The 21,948-nt window shown below is 37.3% G+C and overlaps 1 protein-coding gene across 3 annotated transcripts in view; it reads left to right on the top strand.

Moving 5' to 3' along the window:
- The first annotated feature begins 2,171 nt into the window (after nucleotides 1–2,171).
- Nucleotides 2,172–21,948, top strand: part of myocd (myocardin) — a 132,762-nt gene continuing 112,985 nt past the window's right edge. For 2 of the 3 annotated variants that reach the window (XM_014334025.2, XM_014334024.2), the window contains exon 1: nucleotides 2,174–11,368. The gene's annotated coding sequence lies outside the window, so the exon portion shown is untranslated. Of the gene's footprint in view, nucleotides 11,369–21,948 lie in introns of all 3 variants that reach the window. The other variant, XM_014334021.2, reaches the window with a different exon arrangement.

Genomic DNA, 21,948 nt, shown 5'->3' with positions numbered 1-21,948 from the left:
GCTTCTCATCTTTCCACTTCATCATCTTTATGTATTTTAATGTCCGCCAGAACTAAAACAGGTTTTTCTGATTACTGACTGCATAAAGGTTTTCTCTATACTTCAATTTTTATATATAGTTCCACATAATTTAAGTACAGTGATGATGCTGTACTTACTGAAAAATTAGGACACAATCATGTTGTCATTGAATACAGCAGCAAACATGGGATCATCCTCAACCACTGAGGCCTTTCATTGGCAATTAGTAGTATGGTGCATACTGTATGATCTTCTTTGAAATAAGCCAAAACCCATTGGAAATGGATCTGTAGTGGTGCTGTCTACCAATTTTACACATAAAGCTCACTGTATCTATTACAAGGCAGACCATAATAGGAATGAAAAGTCACTGTCTATTGCTTTGTTTAAACAATTCTGTTAGAGACATAAATGTTCTGTTGTATTCCTCTTTGTGATTTGTTTTTTTTAACAGCTCATGGCGACAAGGGGAAAAAACCCCACTCTAACCTCTGCCCCTCATATTCTGTGTCGCATGTCACTTTTGAATAGTTTGAATTAATTTTTCTAATAAAAAAATAAGAAGTACAGATAGCTTTTATAACAATAACAGTGGCAACCAATAAAGGCAAAAACACCTGAAAGTGGAAAGTAAATCAAGGTAAAACCAGTCTGATAACAACATAACAAACTGACAACATCCTTTCAGAAAAAAAGAGAAAGAAAATGGTGTAAAAACATTACATTGCACATATTTCAGGAGAAAAGGTTTAAGAAAAGTTAGGCTGTGTTCTTCTTCTATAACAATCGAAAACAATTTCTTTTTAAAAAAACAGCTTGAGCTGAATAAATAGTACACAGTTTGAAAAGGCCAATAGCAAAAACGCAGTGTGTACCTATTAGCAATGTGATCTATCATAAATGTCTCTACATTTAAACCATGGCAATGTGTAGGTCCATCTTCCATATTAAGAAAATACCTCGGTGTGACAAATGTGCAAAAATGGGCTAACCTCGATCCAGACCTTCAAGTCTTGATTGAAAACCCACCGTTTTAGCTTAGCCTTCCTGGCCTCCTAGAGCATGCCTTTTAAGTGTACTTTCTTGCCCTCCCCTTCTCTCTCTTTTGGTTATATTGGTTTATTGTTTTTATCGTTAAGTCTTGCTTGCTTATCTGCGTACTTGTATACTTGTATGCTTGGTTAATCAATGCCTCCCACCTGCTATCTTATCTGCCTTTGTACTTTACTACTGTTTTATTGGATTACGTGAAGCAATTTAGCTACCTCTGGTTTTAAATGTGCTATACAAATAAAGTTGTATTGTATTGTATTGTAATCTGCTACCCCAAACAAATCCATGTCACCCATAGTTAGAGAACAGGTTCTTGTAGAGAACCTGTTCCCAGTAGTTCAGTTCCTTGGAACTGTTGTCTGCCTCCCTATCACTTGCACTTGTACAATCAGCTGTTTTCAGTTGTGCATGGATGTAGACATTACTTTTATTTTTATAGCACAAAAGGACAACAGCATGGTGGTAAAGTAGAAACTGCATCAACGACAGAAACAACTGCATTATGCTGCTAACACAACTTCAGCTCTTTGCAACCTCTCCACAGACAGCATGCTAACGTTAAGCTAGCTAAGAACCCAGAGTGGCCTTAAATCTGAGTGAATGCTGACCCAAGCCCTGCAGCCAGACCCTGAACTTCAACAGGTAACAAAAGCAGTGAGGCTGTAGCCTGTGTTTCTACCTGTGCATGTTTCTACAGCGCAGTCACTGTGACAATGGTTTCAAGTGTCTTTGTGCTGGTTTTCATCTTTGCTTTTTGTTGTTGGTTTTGTGTTCATACCTAAATAGCAAGAGAAAGCTCATGTCTTTGTTCTCATTAGGATATGGATTTGTGTTGGTGTGTGGGACTGTAGCCTAACTCGTGACTAGTGGTGAGCCAGTGGGAATACAACAAGAACTGAATAAATGAGTGATATTGATAATGGAATGTGAATCTCTAAATTGTTATCAACATATATCTGTGTTTGTGTGAGTGTAATTTTAGGCAAACTTATTCCAAAGCTAAGCAGTAACACTGTATACGATACAGCGGACACTTTGATGCATTATTAAAGAAAAGAGAGACAAATAAACAGTAGAGACCAGTGGCAGCAGATTGATTAGAAGCCTGCAGGAAGTTAAGGAAAGAGAGACGGGGACAGAACCAATCCACTGTGTTAAGTGCTAGTTATATATTGAAAATGTCCTAAATTGCAACCAATGTATGCACATACTTATAACGTGCCTAAATGCTAATATATCCCTATTGATCACCATTGTTAAGAGAAGAAGAGACAGCTATTCAGCTATTTCCACTGACAGTGATGTTAGCAGCAGGAAGGAAGTCACTGTCAGATCTGCATTATGCAAATGAGTGTGGTGGCAGGCTCTGTGCTTTGCATGCTGTCCAGTTCTTGGATATGGGAGCAGGCATGAGCGGGTGTGAGGACACTACTCACTTCTCTCCTCTGGGTAATTACTATACAGGAAATTGAACGTAAAATGTTTGAATAATCATGTATCTGAAGTGAGTTATGGATGGAGCCGACAGTACTGAAGTAAATTAAAACAAGTGAATCCAATTACTGTTTATGGAAAGCAGCTGTCCGAGCAGCATATGCTGGTGAGTGAAACTATGAGACTAATGTTGAGGTTAGTGCTCTGCTTGTCTGTATAACATGATGGCTATTTGAGTGTTTCATTTGTGCATGATGACAAGCTAAAAGATGTTTGAAAAACCTGTGTTGCATAGAACTTGCAAAATTACAGGCCGATGTCTGAAGAGGTGAGGCCAGTTGTCTTTTTTTAAAATCTTGCTTAACTCATGCTCCATGAGTGTATTCTGATGTCATAACACCATGATAACTTGCCTCAATGGATTTACAAAAAACAAGGTTAGCGTTTGCTTTCAGTCATGAACAAACCCTCTTATCCGTGTGTTTATTTACCTACACTGCATCAATTCATCTGTGATACAGCCAACAGTCATGTACTGGATAAGCTTTCGTTTCAAAACATTTGGATTTAATTATCATGGGGATATGATATCCAAACAATCTGGTTTCTTCCATTAATAACATGATTGCAGCATGGCAGGGCGAGCTAAGGCTGCAGCATTTTCATATATTTTCATGGATTTAGGCCTTGTTTACTTACTTATTATGGGCATGGGGCAAAACACGATTTAGAGTAATGACACAGTTTACGTTTTGGAGTTTTAAAAGATCTCTGCGAGGAAGTGTCCTGCTTCCACAGCTTGAAAAACAAACATTACCCGTGTGACTTTTCCAGAATAAAAGAATTCTCACTTGCTTCGGTCTTTTGCAGGTCAGTGCAGTTGACATGAGGAAGAGGAAGCTGGCCAAAGCTTTTGTGTGACTGATAGCAAACGCGCTGTACATTAAGGAAACATAGAACCACAGAAGTGTGTTGTTTTACAGATAAAACACCATGGAGTATGAAACGCTATTATATGATTAAGGCCTTGTGCAAAAACTGATGTACTCAACAAACTTAAAAAGTGTTTTTCTCCTCCTCTGAATGACAGTTTTGTCTGGAGCTTTTTGAGCTTTAGGGAAAATGAAAACTTTAATTATTGTTTTAATCAAAACCAACATTTCAGTCTCATATAATAGTCAATTTTCTTACTCTAAGCATTGTTTTTATTTTGTTAACACAGCTCACTCCCAAACTTTGAGAGAACTGCTCATGGTCATTCATGCTAAATAGGAGACATGTTTTGTTCTGAGCAGCAGCTTAAGAAACAGTACTCACTGAATAATGCCCACAGCCTGGGTTTCATTTAGGCAACAAGTAAAACACTAATGGTGTTTGATGTCAACAAATGCAGATATCCCTAATATGATCATCTCAAGCACATAACTCTGCTCATGAGGGGCAGCCAATCAGAAGAAATCTAGATTAAAATGATTGGGAATTAAATTAAATTCAGTTTTATTTATACCGCACCAAATAACAACAACACTTGCCTCAAGGCACTTTATATTGTAAGGTAAAGACTCTACTATAATACAGTGAGGGAGCTAAAGGAAGTTAAAACCTGGTTCAAACAAGAGGAAACCCCCCGAACTTAAAAATTAAGCCAAGTTGCAAAATCTGGAGTCCCTCCAACAGCCAACAAATGTTACAAAACATTTTACAGCCTAGTGCAAAAATGGTTTTGGCCTCTTTTGATAGTTTCCCCCTGTGAACTTTGGGGAATTTTTAAAAACTCATCCATTAGGATAACTGAGTTAACTGTTGATTGACAGATGTCCTGATGATTCTGTAGCATTTACTTGGCCTCATTCCCTACTTTGAATAGTTGGAATGATTCACTTAATTGTGTGTCTGCTTTGGGTGTTTTTTGTATTGGATTGTCTGACTGCTTTGTTGTGGTACATACCTACAACTTTGTAGTAATTGCAGCATCTATGAAAATAGCAATAGACCATGCGTTGCCATGGAATAAGAGCATTTTGCCACAACTTCCATTTCAAATGTAAAAATATGTCTCTTAGGGAGTTGCAAGAAATCACCACAATCTGGTTGATTTGAGAACATCTGCCTAATGTTAAACTGAGACTTACTTATGAAAAACACACAAGCGCTCTTATTTCTTTCAAACAAAAAACCTTTCTAGAGAGATCTAGGGTTTTATTCCAACTTGTATGTCGTCATTATGATTTAAGAAATTTGCGAGTATCAAAGTTTGCTTCTACTTAAACAGGAGATGTGCCTATAAAGACAGGTTGGTGTTGTCTTGCCTTTGATTGCAATAAGAACCTTCATGACTGACTCCTGAAAGGAGTTTGTCCTTCTGATTAAGTGCCTTTGAATTCCTTTTACCTGAAGTAATAATATTGTTGTGCTTCATGTTTCTCTCCTCAAATACAAGGGAGTGGGAGACACTTCTATCATCTTCATTAGCAGTTTTTATAGCATTGAAACTTGCTGTGTTAGTTTCTTCTTACGTTTCTCTTGTGAAAAAACATAAAACACAAAAACATGAAGCAATCATGGTGTTGAATTTCGTGGGAGATCCTCCAAGTGGCAGGAGACAAATCATTTAAATGGACTTGGGGATATGTTCAGTTGTTAAGGCTTCAGAAGAATGCTGTGCTCGTGTTTCAAAGAGCTCATATAATCACTATCTTTGTGGCCTGTTGGTCACCTTAACCTGCTAAGTAATTATTTATTTACTTGCTCATATATCGCTGTTAATTATTCTAATAGGTCTCTTTAGAGCTTTTTTTGCCACAAGCCCTACAGCGTTTCCTGTAATGTCCCTCTGATACTGATCTCCTTGGTTTCCCTCAAGAAACACTCATATTCACTTAACACTCACGTGCAATGACGTTTCCTTTCTTCTTCTCCTAAGGCCTGTGCAATAGGTCATGCAATATACTGAAGTATAGATAAGCATAACCTAACCAGCTTGGCATGCAAACAACATGGTAATGTTATATGACTAATTGGTGCAGTTAGTCAGACTGCCTTATTGTAATGTCTAGGCCAGGATGCTATACAGATAGGTAAAAAATTTAAATTGAGGGAATTGGTTCTGTTTTAGTGTGTTGGATATTTTATTGGAATAGTTTGGTTGCTGCAAATCAATACAAAGATGGTCTGAGAGATTCTCTCTATCCCATGATTAAACATTTTTATCCTTACACAGCTCCATAAGGCAGATGTTGTATAAAAAATATGTAAACCATATCCTGTGGGATTCACATTCACTAGATTTCAACACAGAAAAAACGTCTTTGGGAGGTTTTGAACTAGCATGTTGCATCAGCATCTACTGCCATCATTAACACATACAATTTGGGGATTTAGGGGACATTTGTAAATTTTACCTACAAAAAATAAAATGTTCAACTCTTTCTGAATCAACACTGTTCGGGTAATTCTTTATACCTCTAGGAATAAGAACAATCTGTATTGTATTTGCCCACATTTAGGTAATCCATCTCTGGCGAAACAATCTGACCATCATTAACAAAAGCATCTAAATCTTTGAAACTCATCAGTTGTATCCACTATAATAAATCTTACCAACAAATAGGTGAAAAAGGATGGGCTTACATACCAGACTCAATGCTTTTTTCATGACACCATAGGTTAAACCAGTGCTTTTCAGGTTTTCAGGCCTGCAGACCTTGATAAAAAACAAAGTTTAAACTATTGTGCCACCAAGCAACCCGCTACTGCACATTTTGAAGTAAATTATTATAAGAGGAGCTGATAAAAAAAATTCTATTCAGGATGATTTTCAGTTTACATCCATAATAACATGAGCAAACTGTTGTGCCCATTCATTTTCATTTTACCGAATATTTTTCCACTGTGATATTTACCAGGGATGCTAAAATTACCCTGCCTATATTAACTAATTAGAACAAAGGTTTCAGCATACAGTAATATCTTTAGGTTTGCAAGCATTTCTGGAGCAGCTGAACCAACATGATCCCTAAAGCCTGACCACTAATATGGAATAAATTAAACAGAGCATGTTTTTTCCACGTTAGCAGTGAAATAATGCTTCTGACAGTCAAACACAAATTTTGTGCTTCATGCACCACAGATTCATTGAGTATGAACAACATTTAGTTAGTGAAACTGTGGTTAAGTCGGGCTTTGAGTTTCACGCCCTCTATTTCACCTCCCTTGACAGTTAACACAGCTGAATGCCACACATACTAGCCGCACGTTACCGGTTTGCACATGTATTAGTACTTCTCATCACATGTGTCCAATTAGACTTCCAGTAAACTGACTTGGCGCACACATCCTACATTATTTGGGTTGCTGAAATGCTGCCTATGGGTTTCCTATGATGTCTAATTACATTGTAAGACACGAGTAATTGCAATAATAAGTAATGTGTTTAGATTATGCAGAAGTCAGTCCAGATGTAAAACATCTGTTTTGATCCTGCAGTTGCACTTTTTTTTCTTACTTTACATGCTATAATACAAGCTTCTGTCAAGTTCGTTCAGATCTCTTATGTAAATTCTGGGCTGTATGAGTGTATGCATGTGCTAAGAGCCACATCGCTCATCTACCTTCCATACATATTGTAAATTCAAAGTGAAATCAATTGCATTGTGTATGTAAAGCAGTGAGTGCTTTTGGCACGTTGGCAGAAAGGAGTCACACAGTAGCATTATTGTACTAATAGCATTGAGGCTGTTAAGAGAGATGAAGCCTTTAGATTTCTTTCTGAGTTAGCATACTGTCATCAAATTTTTTTCCTTTACATGCCTCACAGATAGAGGATATATTCAACAGAATGCCCAGTTGAATAAAACATCAGGGGGAAATGGGATGATTCTCATGATCAACAGTGGGACGACTAATAAGAGGTGCATAAGAGGTGTACGTTCTAGCATTACATTTAGGAATTCAACAGCAGGAAAGATAAAGAGAGAGAGGCTATTAAACTAGAGATAATCTGGTAGCATCTGTTTCTTCAGCTAATTGACTTGGTTTTGCAATTAAAAGTCTTTATATTAAAACTTTTCTGAAGATGAGCTGCGGTCTTCTACTGCCTAATACTGGCATCAACCTCTAATAAAGTCCCATGAAAAAAATGGAATTGGAATGAAGGATCAAAAGCCTCTGAGAAAAAGATACAGACAAATCTGGCTGGTTAAGCAACACCTTTGCGAACTTTAATGAGTTTATTCTGCTGCTGTGCACAAAATGGTTTTAAGATGTCATCATGAATTCCTGGAGCGGAATCTGTCTAATACTTTGGTGGGTTTGTGACATGGCTTAAAGGGATTGAATTCATGAGATGTGATCCGTGAGGCTTTCTACTTCTTTAACCTTCCATTGAGAGCTCAATGTTCCTCGGCCTTCACATTCATACCTGTGGAAGGTATTTGCTCTTGCGTTTGCTTTAACTTCAAAGGCTTAGCCGTGGAATAATGTTCCTGTAAATATGTGCAGTAGATGACAGAATCCTGTTCAGTTTAGGAAGCAAATTGGTGGAGCCTGCAGAGTTTATATAAAAAGATCAATACAGTCAGCCCAATTTACCCTCCAATCACATTAACAAAGAACAGATGGTATTTGTCTAAAGACTTCACATGTTTGTGAATAAATCTTAACTTGTTTTTGCTATCAAGATCCAACCACTGATCATCACGAGTCGCAGCATATAAACCTGACAGTCTGAAACGCAGCCCGTACAGCTGGTGAGCTGGGATGTGAAAATGGTTTTCATAACCTCATGCTGATACTATTCCAGTTATGTGGAATATTTCAATTATAATTACAATTTTTTTGTTTTTTTTATCATTCCAAAGTTATGACAATAAATGTCTTCATTATCAGAAAGCATAGTTGAGACTGTTTATGTATTCTGTAATTAGTTCTCCACACAACAGTTTTTATTTCTACTGGAGAACTTCGCCTTGGACACATGCAACTATTCTGCTTGTAATTTAATCTCACTGAGTAAAATGCTTTGCACTACCGACTGCTTTCCTACATCTAATTTTTAGAAAAGAAAAAGCTGCGTCTTCACAATAAGGCAGTCTTGTCATAGACTCCTTTTTGTATTAATAGTTGGATTCCTGTGTTTGTGGTGTTTTGAGTTTTTTGGTTGTTTTTTGTTTTGTTTTGTTTTTTTAGCTTTGTGTAACAGATATTTCCAGTTGGTTTCTGTATGATTAGTTTCTCAATTTAGCCTTTAGGTTTCTTAGTTTTGGTTTATCTACCTTTTGCAATCCAGTGAGCCAATTGAGTCTGTGGTTCCTGAGCTGCCTGATCCAGTCCTACTTTATTGCCCTCCTATTCCAGAGGGACTCCATCTCACCCACTAGCACTCAACCCTTTTTCCTTCCTGCCAGCCAAGCCTCCAGAAAGTCTCCTCCTCCACTGTCACCAGCCTCCTCCCCTGCCTTTTTGTCCATCTGCCAAGGCTCTGTAGCAGTTCTATCTCCTTTGCTGTCAACAGGCACCTGCCAAGCATCTTGGGTCCTGTTTCCTTTGCCGTCACCATCCACCTTCACCAGCAGTATCTAGCCAGGCTTCTAGAGTGGTCCGTTGTTACTGGCAGAAACAATTTGTGCGTGGTTGCAGTGACCAGCTGGTCAGTCAGAAGTTGAGTATGCAAGACCGTTAACTGCTGGCCACTTTCACAAGCCCGTCACACAGGTTACCTGGTGGGAGGTAGCCTTTCTCCAAAAACGCATAGACAGATTGGCGAAGTGTTGCTGCTTATTTATAAATGTATAGAGATTCCCAAACAGATCCAAAGGTAATCAGTCTGGATTGATTGGTGCTAATGAGCACAACTCATCTGTGACGCTTAGCAGTAGGTAACCTGATTCGGTTGGTTGCCTGATTATGTTTCTATAAAACAGCAAGTTTGCCAAGTGCCTAAATAATTATGCCGTTCTACAGTTAGGCTCTACTAAGTGAATTATGTTCCATTTAATGTGCTTTAACAAAATTTCTGCTGGATTTTTTTTTTTCTCCTGTGTCGAAATTCTATATTCCTATTTTTTTTTTTGTTTCAATAGCCTTAATGCTATTTAAGAAACTTAAGACTCTGGGTGAAGTAAAATCATGTCTCGCCATTACTTTTGCTTGGCCTTCTAAACCATCCTTTGATGGAAACCACAGAGACTCAGGTTGAACTTCTGACTATTTTTTGTTTAACAGTTGGTTTAAGTCAAACATTTCTGTAGCAATCGCACCTGAGAGGGAAAACCTAAATGTTATTGCACACTTGTATTAATATCTATGCAAAAATAGTTTTACAGTCATCTGAAAATTTTCTGTTCTTCTTTTGATTGTATTTTTGCAGTATCCAGAAATGTGTTTCGTTAGACAGTGGACAATGAATCATTTTACAACTCATTGCAAATCATTGACTTTCATGGAGACCATCTCAGCAAACAACAAAACTCAGTTGCTTTCCTCAAAGTTGACTATGCTGAGAATGATTTTAGTGACTTCGTGCTGGACGGTTGTTGAATAAAGACAGGTTGCCTCCCACCAGAAATACTACAAATACTTATACAGTTGTGTGATGGGCATGTATTAATCATCATTTGATTCTATGATGTGTCTAAAATCTGGTTTCCAAATCAACCAGGATGTAAAAATAACATGACCCATAGATTTAAATTGCTTTCTAAAAAAAGAAGAGAAAAAATACACACAGCGTCGCTGTTCAGCTGTCAAATGTTTAGTGCCTTAAATCTAACAATATTTCCTTCAAATGTGTCTGTTATCGCTTGCAGCAACTTTGAATTAAACAGACAGTAATGCTGCCTTAATAGTTTCTAAAAGCATATTTGGCATAATGATTAAACAGCAACGACTTTGCTTTTTTCTTAACATAAGAGGAGATCAATGTGATGATATAGGCTTTCTACTCTAATGCACTTCTACTTGTACTTGTGTTTAAAATTTGCCATCATTGGAATGCACCTAACCATCTGGCCATAGTTAAATGGCCTGTAATGATGACTATCAGGTATGCTGAAGATACATATGCACTGTTTACAATAGGATACAGTGTTTATAGAACGGGGTTTAATTAGATAGCAAGTTCACCTGAGAGCAATGCCTGATCTCACTAACCAGATTTAGATTTTCTCGGAGAAGACATCGATAAGCTGTTATTTTCTGTTCCTTTTTGTTATTTTGTTTCTGACTTGGCAGAGCAGTGCTTACTGCACCTGATTAAACCGTGGGTGTTGTAATGCAACCTTTCCTGAGGAATGTACTGATCTCACACATCAAGCAGATGTTCTCAATCAATATTTGTTGATATGAAAGCCCATTAGTGTGTTAATTACATTTGCATAAACATTTCGCCATTTCATATTTACTATACGAAATTGGTTTTCATACAGAGTTTACATACAGTGGCCCTCAAGTGCTTACACATGTTTGGTCCAAATTCTGTTTGGCCGTAGTAAAAACATGAACACACGGTGCATGTACAGTCAATCACATACTGCATTTGTAGCCACACACAGAGACATAAATGCAAACAAAATATCAGCACCACCCACCCTTAACAGCTTGCATTCCCCACCAATGACTTACCCAGAGTAAACAAACATTTATCTGCTTGTCTGGCAAACCAACAGTGTGGTGGTGCTGTTTGTTTGGCAGACATGCTGCAATAATGTAAGCAAGCTATTGAACTGTGTTTAATGAGAGATATGATTTGGACATGTTAAAAGAAGTTATTTTTTTCCTCCTTGTAGGACTGCATAGATACAAGTTGGAGCGTCTTAATTGCTGTGGTGGCCAATTAGAACCAAGTCAATAACTGCAGAACCAGGTAGTAAAAGTTCACCAATATGGCACCCTGACAATATCGGACTTAAAACCCAATGTTTGTGAACAGTTTTGTACCTCAATACACTTAACAAAGGTGTCTGTGCAGCAATTACATATGATCTTCTCTGAGCCCTAAAACAACAATGTATGCAAGAATAATATTTTTAGGCAGTTAGATCAAAAAACACTGCTATGACAGAATATAAAGACAACCGTGCATCAATTTTAAAGATTTTATTATTATTTTTTTTTCATTTCTCTGTTACACGAGGAGACCAGGATGAGCAAATGCTGCATGTTCTCACTCGTGAAATAATTAAAGGAAATTAGGAAGGAAAGTATGAGCACGCTCCAGGTTTCCAAAGCCTGCAATTTTATATGAAACATTTACAAAGTTTTGATGACTGAATGCCACTGTGATGATTGAGGGCTACAAAAAAGAATAAATGCTTCATATAAATTTTTTTTACTGTTTTTATTTTACTTGATCAATTATAATGTGGTTATTCTGTTGGTAATTTACATATTTCTGTTGTGTTTTTTAGGCATTATTAAGATGGCTGTTAAATTTCCAACTGCATTTGTTAATGACTGCAATGTTTAGTCTGCTGTGATGGCTTGAGCAGAAGTGTTGAAATTTAAGGTGTCCAGTTCTGTACTGCTGTATAATACATGACATGAACCATTGATGAATGAAAAGTATAGAAGTGCATACATTCCCTGACATTCTCAAGAGCTATATAAAATGTTACCAAAGCCTGCCACTGGTGCAAAGGAAGGGCCCAGGGATGTTAATCGCTGTCCTTCCCACTCCTACACCGAGCACAAAAATTTACAGTCACCATAACACCCATATGTCCTCATGCTTGTTTAGGGAGACTTGAGGTCTGTCCACAATAAAAATCATTATAACTGAGTGAATTTCCCACCAATTTTCAAGTGAGTTGGTTTGGTAAAAAAAAGAATATTGTACTTATCAATATACATCTCCTAGTGTGCATTTAATTCTTGTAACCTTAGTATTAATCAATCAATTGAAATACACAGGATCAGGCTCCAGTTTGTGGAAGCCGTCATGTTGCCCTGTCACCTTGAATACAGTGGCCGAGATGAACATCGTTGTTCCACCTAATCACCTTTTATGCACGCTATATTGCCAAAAGGTTTCATTCTACAGTCAACTACTTGTCGTATTAGTCTAAGACCTCCAAACTTCAGGTGGCTTTCAGATTAACTCAAGAACAGTGGCTGGCTGGGTTTCCATGGCTGACTAGTTAGACTTTAGAGCAGTGAAGACGTGTTCTCTGGAGTGACGACACATGCTTCTTCGTCTGGTGATCCACTGGGGGAGTCTGAGTTTAGTAGTTACCAAGAGAACGGTACTTGTCTGACTGTACTGTGCCAAATGCAAAGTTTGGTAGAGGTGGGCATATGATGTGGGGTTGTTTTTCAGGAGTTGTGGTTGGTCCCTTAGTTTCAGTGAAAGGAACTCTTAATGCTTTAGCATGCCAAGACATTTTGGACAATTTCATGGTCCCAACTTTGTCAGAACAGTTTGGGGATGGCGCCATCCTGTTATAACATGAATGCACACTAGTGTACAAGCAAGATACATATAGGCACACATGAGTGAGTTTGGTATGGAAGAGCTTGACTGGTCTGCACAGAGTCCTAAACCATAAATACACTCCTAAAAAATGAGGAAAGTATTCCTAGAAGAGTTGAAGATGTTATGGCTGTTATAGCTGTATCTATGAATTAAGTGTGTGAAGATGATCAAATACTTTGGGCAATAGAGTATATGTGGCTAGAGACCAGCCACGTGTCATACATCTTTTAATTTACTGTGTTTTTAATTTAAAGATCACAAACAGTGCTTTCTCTCTCTCTCTCTCTCTCTCTCTCTCTCTCTCTCTCTCTCTCTATATATATATATATATATATATATATGACCATTTACATTTCTACACATATACCATCAGTTTCTCCTCGCAGACACTGCTCTCTCTTCTCCCTCATATCCACATCATCCACTTCCTACTCAGTTTAAGTTTTATCTCCTGAACTGAGTGCACTTACAAACAAAACATGCATAAACATGCTTATTTATTCCAGATATTGTTGCAGTTAAGTATTGTTGGATTAGATATGCCACCATCTCTGGACAGCTGGCGCTACACAGTAAAATAGCTGGCTATAAGTTAACATAATGCCAGCTGATGTTAGGCTTGAGTTTCCTAAAAAAAAACAAAAAAAAACCCTAAACATTTTCTCTTTGATAAAGAGTTCGATTACATTCTCACATGTATGAGTTTATTCACTAACTGTCTGACATTGTTGCATTCAGACAGATCCACTTCAGCAACGGTTTTACTAACGCCACCAAACAAAACAATACTACAATGCTGCAAAACAGAAAAGTTTAGGATATCCTCAAAAACTCACCTTAGTATCACCGTCATCAGACAGAAGTGAGGTTGTGAGAGTTGTTTGTCCGACAGCAACCGATATAGCTAAGATTACGCACTTCAAATGAGAGGTAAAAAAACAGAATTCTGTTCACTGCAATATACTGACATCTAGTGGTAATCGTTTACACACTGTAAAGGTATGACTAACTGTTTGAATATTAACTTGTGTACAGTGTTGGGAATAACGGCGTTACTTTTTTCAGTAACAAGTAATCTAACTAATTACTATTTCTATCGTTACAACACTGTTACCATTACTAATAAGAAAATGCGGTGTGGTTGCGTTACTATTTTTCAACAAACAGACGGTTGAAGCTGTCTTCAGCTTACCGCATCTTGTATCAGCTGTAAGTAATCTGGGCGCTACAGCTTTAAGCAGCTGCGCGCTCCCGTAGGCAGCAATCACTTCCTGGCAAACGATCACGTTTTGGCACAACACCTGGAGCTAAGGGGGCAAAACAATCGCATGAATGCTGCTGTTTGACTGAGGAAGAATAAAGTAGTCGTGGCAAGCCAATCACACGACCACTTTAAGATGACAAAGCAACAAGGTGAAATATACCAGTTTTTAAATTGTGCTGATAGGCCACGTGAAACCAGAGCCGTTTTTTTCCTGAATAGTTTCGTCACAATAGTTTTGAGAGAAAGACAGCAGAAAAAGAGAGAGAGATGTGAGAGATTTGTGACATTTAGTGTGTTTGGAGTGTGTAGTAAATTTGTTGTCTTGTGTAGTTACTCTGTAGTGTTGTGGATAGTTTTGTGTTGTGTGTCAGAACAATGAGGCGACTGCTGTCTCCAGGTAGAAACAGGAGGAGTCATACACCTGCTGCTGTCAGACCTGCAGGTATCAGGCTGTGATGTTCTCCTTTATAGTGGACAGAAATATTTGGAGTGGCACAAATAATTTATGTTGCATCTCATTAAATGCAGAACAGCTGATTGTTATGTAAATAGTTTGAAATGGTTATAAATAAAAGGGGTAAAAGTTAAATGGCTGCAAATAACTTTCTTGTTTGCAGAACTTGTGCATATGATTTTAAAATTGACAATTTATATTTGCATTTAAAGTTATGAAATATGATTCAATAAACATGTTTTTGGTTGTTACAGTAAAAAAGATAACTTTTTCTACTCAGATTTTATGTTTTTTGTCTGATTTTAGATCGATACTGTTAATATAGTATGTCAAAATGAAAAGATAACTGTAAATTCAGACACGTGAGGTTGTGCTGAAAAGTATGATACCAAACAAGGCAAAGTAAGTAGTTTTTAAAGGTGAAATGTAGAGGAAACATCAAAAGTAGTCAAAAATGGCCAATTCTACCCCAGAGGGTTAGACATTTTTAGAACACATCATAGAAGTAACGCAATCGTTACTTTTCAAGTAATTAATTACTTTTAGAATCTTGTAACACAGTTATTAACTCAGTTACTTTTTTGAAGAAGTAACTAGTAACTATAATTAATTACTTTTTCAAAGTTACTTGTACAACACTGCTTGTGTATATCACTTTTTATTGTCTGTCACTTTTAATATTATTTAAATTTATTACTTTTAAACAAATAAGTCAGTAGCCATCTAATCAGAGATCGTAATGTAAAGTGTATCTTTATGACAGTTATTTTCTCTTTAACAGATCTTTTTGTGAGCGTATTGTCAAAATTCGCACAACTCAACAGTACAGTTGCCATCAGGTGTATCTGATCTCACCAGCTGATATTTTAGTTAACCGAGGAAATACTAAAAGCACAATTAAACAAAGGTGTTTGTTTTGCTGCAGACTTGGACATGAGAGTGTTCTATTAAAGTGTTTTAAAATATTAAATAACTAGTATGGCTTTGATGCCGACATGAACGCCATGACAGGTAGGGAAGTTACAGTAATATTTATATTCTAAGCAGGATATTACATTGTAAGCATGCTAATGTTTGCTAGTTAACATGAAAAAGTATAACTGGTCCTGATGGTGATCGCATCGGTTTGGCTGTTTGGTCACAAATCCAGATAAATGTAACTGTTGACCTAATAGAGTTAGATGAAGATTCATTGGCTCAAGTGTCCGTGCTGAGGTATTTTAGTCCTACTGAAAATACAAAAATGTAGGAGAATTTATTTATGAAGCTCAAACAGCAAGTTTGTGTCAGAGAGCTTTCCAGTCTTTAACGCATACCACACCCTCTATTTTTAGACCTTGGATTTGAAAAATGGAAAACTTAAATAAACAGTTTCCAAACTGAGACCCATAGGATTCAAGTCTTAGCCACATGTTTTAGCAGGAAGAGTCCAGGTGCATCTTATAACATGAAGTAATGACTGCTGAATTTCATGCAGGTGAGTTGGCTACAGGACCGTGAGTCTGTGCATGCCGTTCCTTTGACATATCTTTGTGGGACACGCACATGGAAGAGAGCCATTGTTAGTGATATTAGTTACACCTGTGCTTTGCCTGCTATGACAATGTCTGCTACGTATTTTGCAGTCTTTCTAAAGTACTATTACACGCAGTGTGTGCTACTCTATTTGACAGAAGAGCAAACTTTGAGTAAATACGTAGCACCTGGTAAGTTTAACTTACAGTACAGCTTCAGTGAGCATCAAGGTGCTACATAATTTGAGGCAACCTCTGGATGACCAGTTGGTCAATGCAATTTCTTACAACTGCAAAAGAAATTCATTACAATCTCTGGATTTTTTCCCCTGGTCACCAGGAAGTTGCCATTTTATTTTTACTCTAGTGTGACTGAGCCATAATTGAAAAAGACTTGGCAAACACACCAAGCTGAAGACTCGGCTATCTGTGGCTGAAACCTCTGGTATTTTAAATGATGTAAGCGGAGAGTCCATAGCCTGTAGACTCAAGTAAAATAGGATAATTGCTCTAAATCTGCTGGCTGTGTAATTAGCTAGTGGTGTGCTATAAATAATGGTTCCTTAGGGTAGTGTGTTAGCTAACGTGTCAGAGGCATTCTGATATGAATACATTTTACTGGGCACATTAGTTTGATTGCTTTTATATTTTTTGTTTATTTTTAGTTAGTTATACTTTAAATGTCAGTAGTTTTCAATATTACACTCTAATCTTTTGTCTATATAATGGTAACAGCATGCTTAATGTGTTATTTAGTAAGAAATGCCTTGTAACTGGAAAATGATGCGTATGTATGACTCATACACATGGAGTATACATTAGAGAAGGCTGTGTTGCTATAGCTACAGCATACATTTCATTGTGGCCTTTCATACCAACAACACAGCTGATTCATTGGTCTGGTTGTTATATTCTCCAGCTGAACCCTGTGATGACAGGACACGTGGCTCCCAGGAGATTTGTGACACAACTCGTGATTTTTTGAAGTGCAAAGTGTGGGATGAGTCTGGTTTCACTTGTGTATACTGTTCATTTTTATGTTTGAGCCTTCACTGTTCATCATCTTGCACATACCTTTAGAAAGTTTACAGTAACAGGCTATATGAGATATCATGCTCTCTTCTTGTAACTGTTTTCTAGTCTTTAGGTCTTAATACGAGTTTAGAGAATGACACCACGTGACATGTTCTGGAAAAGTAGAAAGGAGTTTTTCAGAAGTATAGATTCTGGCAAAGTTGTAAATTTGCAAAAGCGTGAATAATTTTCTTCTCTTGTCCATGTTTTTCCTGTAAGAAAGTCTGGTTCTGCCGGACGTTCTTTGTGTTTCCTTCCCACAGTCGCCAAAGCACTTACTCATAGGGGGCCATCTGATTGTAAGGTTTTCTCCTTTTTTGTCTTGAAGCAACTGTTGCTCTGATTTGGTTCTATGTAAATAAAATTGAACTGAATTGAATTGAACATATAAGTTCAGCAGCCAGCCATAGATATTTGATTGTTCACATCAGTCTGTCATATAACATACTTTCTCCTTTGTCTCTCACTCTGAAAGTCATTTTTGTCTTGGCAGAAGGTTTGGAAGCTGCACTAGTCCTCCTTGTGCTCACCGCTGGGATTAATGGTTGTTTTGGCAACATGTAAGCTCATGGGTAATTGACCGAGGTGACATTTCCTGTTGAATGCTACCTGCTTCTTTTGTGGTCAGCTCCATGGTTGGCTGCTTGCACTGCTGTTAAGACTGGTAATTGAGCAACACTTTTGTGACACTGTTCATGAACCGTGATGAGGAAATTATGGGTTTCCCCAAAGTGCCATTGGAGAGAATGACAATGAGAGATTATTTCCTAGAAGCACAGTGTAAGTGGGGTTTTTGTATATAAACTTAAGAAAATGTTCATGTCTTATCATTCTCCACCAAGAACCTCAAAGTTTTCCTTTATTTCCTATCACCCGTTTCTTCCTTTATAAAGCACTTCTGCTTTAAAAGAAATAAATTCCTTACTTCCAGTGAAATCTTGATCACGGTAATGATGAGGGGAAAAAACATCAATGAAGAAGCTCAAGTTTAAGGATGGGACACACTTCATAGGTATGCATTTATCCGGGTTATGTGATCATAACCTGCTACTGGTAACAAAAGTACACCGTAGAAACATTCAACAGAAAGAATGAATTAGAAGCTGTCAGATGACTTGTTGTGGTTGCCAGTTTCTATTAAAAGGAAAAATAAGACTTTGGCCAGGTTGGCTCATAGTGCTTATTTGGTTATATGCTCTCTGAACCACCTGCTATCAGATACATGTGATTAGATCTGCTAATAGTGTGTGACCTGACCTCCTGTGGCCAGACTGTCTTTTAGTTGCTAAAATGACCAACATTTAACTGACCGTTCATTAAAGCACCGCTCTTTTTTACCTGCTATCAAGCAAAACACTGAAAACACCCTAAAGCTGATGAAAACTGTCACATGTATAAATCACAGTGACCCTTATTCACATATAATATTAAATGGTTAACCTTTCATGATCAAAGAACATACCTGGACAAACATAAGTTGAGTCACTCAAGGCAAAAGTGCAGGATTTCTGGGTGCTTAGGGCAGGCTTAAGATACAACGGGCAATTTTCCTCATGGATCCTCATGGAACCCCAGTCCAAGTAAAATCATAGATATAAGAAACACCTCCACATGGACAGATATATCTGATCCATAAGCTTTACTTTCAGAAATTTCCCAAATTATGTAAAAATAAATAAAATAAATAATAAATAATATAAATAATAAAATAAAATAGCAAAATTATAACTTGTGATAATGTATTTTTAAAATAACTTGGTAACATTAAATTATGTCACAGTGGTAATGTTATGGTAGTAACTTTACCACTGTGATATCCCCTACTGCTTGCTCTTATTGTGGAGTCTTCAGCACAGCATTTTTGCTGTCACTACTCTACTTAATCATTATTTATAACTGAAATGAAAACCATACTTTACAAAATGAACTTCACACTATATTCAATAAAACCTAACCTGGCCTTTAGAAAGAATGCATCTTTGATTTGGATTCTCTGTTTTTAAAAAACTCATGTCGTTAAAACAGTCCTCTCTGTACCGCCAAGATGATTAGTAATTAATCAACTGGCACGGTGTTGCTGGAAGCATACAAGGATTGTGGCGAAGCTTCACAGGAGAGAGTTGTGCATCCATAAAAACACATTGGTATACGCACATATGAAAAGCACAAGGTACCAGAGCTCCCTCAGTATCACAGTAGGATTTCTCTGTTGTAATGGGAGACTTGTGATGTTTGCGTACTTGATGCGCCTGTAATATCAGTCTACTGTACACAAGAAGAGCTCTTCCAGTTCTTCTAGTTTGGAATCTCTCAGTCTAACTTTACCTTAAGCAGAGAGCATACGTAGATCAAAATAACAGGGCTGAAAAAGACCAAAGTAAAACTGTCATGCATGGGCATTGGTCTGGATGAATGGACATGGGCAAGGCTGGGAATTCTTCCACAGGGTTATGGCCTTGTTGTTCGTATCCTGAAACAGATGTTACACTAAATCCATCACTCCGGGGCGAAAAAGATGTGTATGATTGCAAAAACACACAAATAAAATGGATTCCATGTCAGCATTCGTTCTTGTGAACATTCATAATGAAGCAGAAGATTGATGTGCTTCTGCCTCGAAGGTTAGAGAAGATGCTCTCAAATTTACACTTGGAGCCTGTAAAGAGATAATCAGTATTAAAGGTTATTGCTGCTGCTGTTTTTGTTGGATCTTTCTTCTACTAAAATACTTGATGCTGTCATTAGTGTAGCTGAGAACAACAACATGACTTCATGTCAGCGTTATTTCCTTGGAAAGGTTTTGTAGTTCTCTTATCTCATGGGAAAGAATTATGTTTACTGGATCTATTAAACCACAAAGACTGGATTTGTGTTTTTTTCTTCGCTGGTTTAGCAACTTCATGAAGTACTATGCTTTATAAAACACAGGTTATTATTGTGCTATTCAGTCAGGGTGATGTCATTTGAGACCTGACACAGCTGATTAAAGAAATTCTAGCTCCTAATTAATCAAAGCCATTGGGTTTATTGAAAGATGGATATCTGCTGACCTCTTGTTAATACTTCCAAGATACATAAACGATTGCTTGTTGAGATTCTGTATGTGTGTGAGTCTGTTTTTGTGTTTGCTTATGCAAGATACTAAAATCAGATGGCTTGCATAGCCTTTAAGTTAGACTTTAGCTGGTATGACCTTCCTGTTTTTCCTCACTTTAACTCTATAATATCACTCTTGCATAATAAGCACTGGCTTTTGGAATGTGGCCATTTTGATGTTGCACCCTCTCCCAGATTCCCACTGGGATTGGCACAGACTGTTGGCACTCTGTGGAATCCATATTAACTGTGTGAACATTCTTGTCATGCTATTCTGGTGTATTTATTGGCTGCTTGGTTATATGAGTGTTTATTTGGCATTTTGTTGCCCTGCAGAGAGCTAGAGGAGAGTGTGTCAAAGCATCATAATCCACACAGATCACTGGAGCGTTTGACGGGTTTGTGCTTGAATACTTTGATAATCTGTCAGTCACAAACTAAACATGTGGAGTCTGTTCAAAGACCATTTATTTCACAGAATAGTGAATTTGTTGATTTTGATTGTATTGGTTATGGATCACTATTCTGCACAAATTACAAAATAGGAGCAATTTCTATTTCTTATTTCTTCCTTCTGATTGACATATAAGGGAATTAGAATATTGGAAACAGTTGAGTTTTAAAACAACCTTTTCTTGCAGAAAAGTTCGATTGGATGGCATTGCATTGAAGAGATGTAGCGCTGAGTTACCCATTATCATTATGTCTCTTGAACAGGTGGTGAACATGAAGCTTTGGCTTGATACAGGAATGATACAGGCTTTCTTTTCTTTAAGTCTCGTATATTTTTGACAGGAGCTGTTTGCCTCAGTGCTATTATTAACACTTTTCTATTGTTACAGTAACAGTGGAATTATTTTACTTGCAGTTTTTTTCCCCTGTGTAATAATATTCAACATTGCTGTCAATACATTTTTCAAAAAATGCCTCTCTGTGCAAAATGGGTTCAAAAACATAAACAGCTGTGGGATACTGTTAGTCCGTGGTTTGAGGTCTACAGACAATTCCTTAGACTTCATGGTTTGTGCTCTTACATGCATTGTCAAAAATGTGACCTTATATAGACAGGTGTGTGCCTTTCCAGATTGTACATTTCTATATTGTAAAACTGTACAGCAGAAACTGCACGTCTTTCATTTTGTTAATTATAACTGCAACAAAACCATGTTTTGAAAACCATGTTCAAGATTGTTTCTGGGAGTTTTTTAGTACTCAGTCTTCTCTGGTTAATTTATACTTAAACCCTACACTGACAAAGCCTAAACTGTCAGTGGAAACAATTTTATTACCAAAGGATTATTGTATTTTCCCATACCTGTTATTATAGCTACCATTTTTACCTTTAATATCCTTTAACAGAGTAATACAGACTGATTGTACTCATGTCTAAAAACGATATCTTTATGGATAGTCTTTAGGGATTTTAACATTACTGGCCTTCATGAAAGGTGAGTTTTTTTTCCACCCCATAAACATTTCAGCTTTGGAAAAAAAAAGTACATATCAGTTTGCAGGAGCTGTTTTGTTTAGTTGAATTCTTAGTAGCAATTTTACAGGCTTACTGTGTGTT

The sequence above is a fragment of the Haplochromis burtoni genome, unplaced genomic scaffold, assembly GCF_018398535.1.
Source record: "Haplochromis burtoni strain Fernald_Lab_line unplaced genomic scaffold, NCSU_Asbu1 Contig_71, whole genome shotgun sequence".
Taxonomy (NCBI): Eukaryota; Metazoa; Chordata; class Actinopteri; order Cichliformes; family Cichlidae; genus Haplochromis; species Haplochromis burtoni.
Note: the sequence above shows the minus strand (reverse complement) of the source record. Positions and strands in the feature narration are given on the sequence as shown.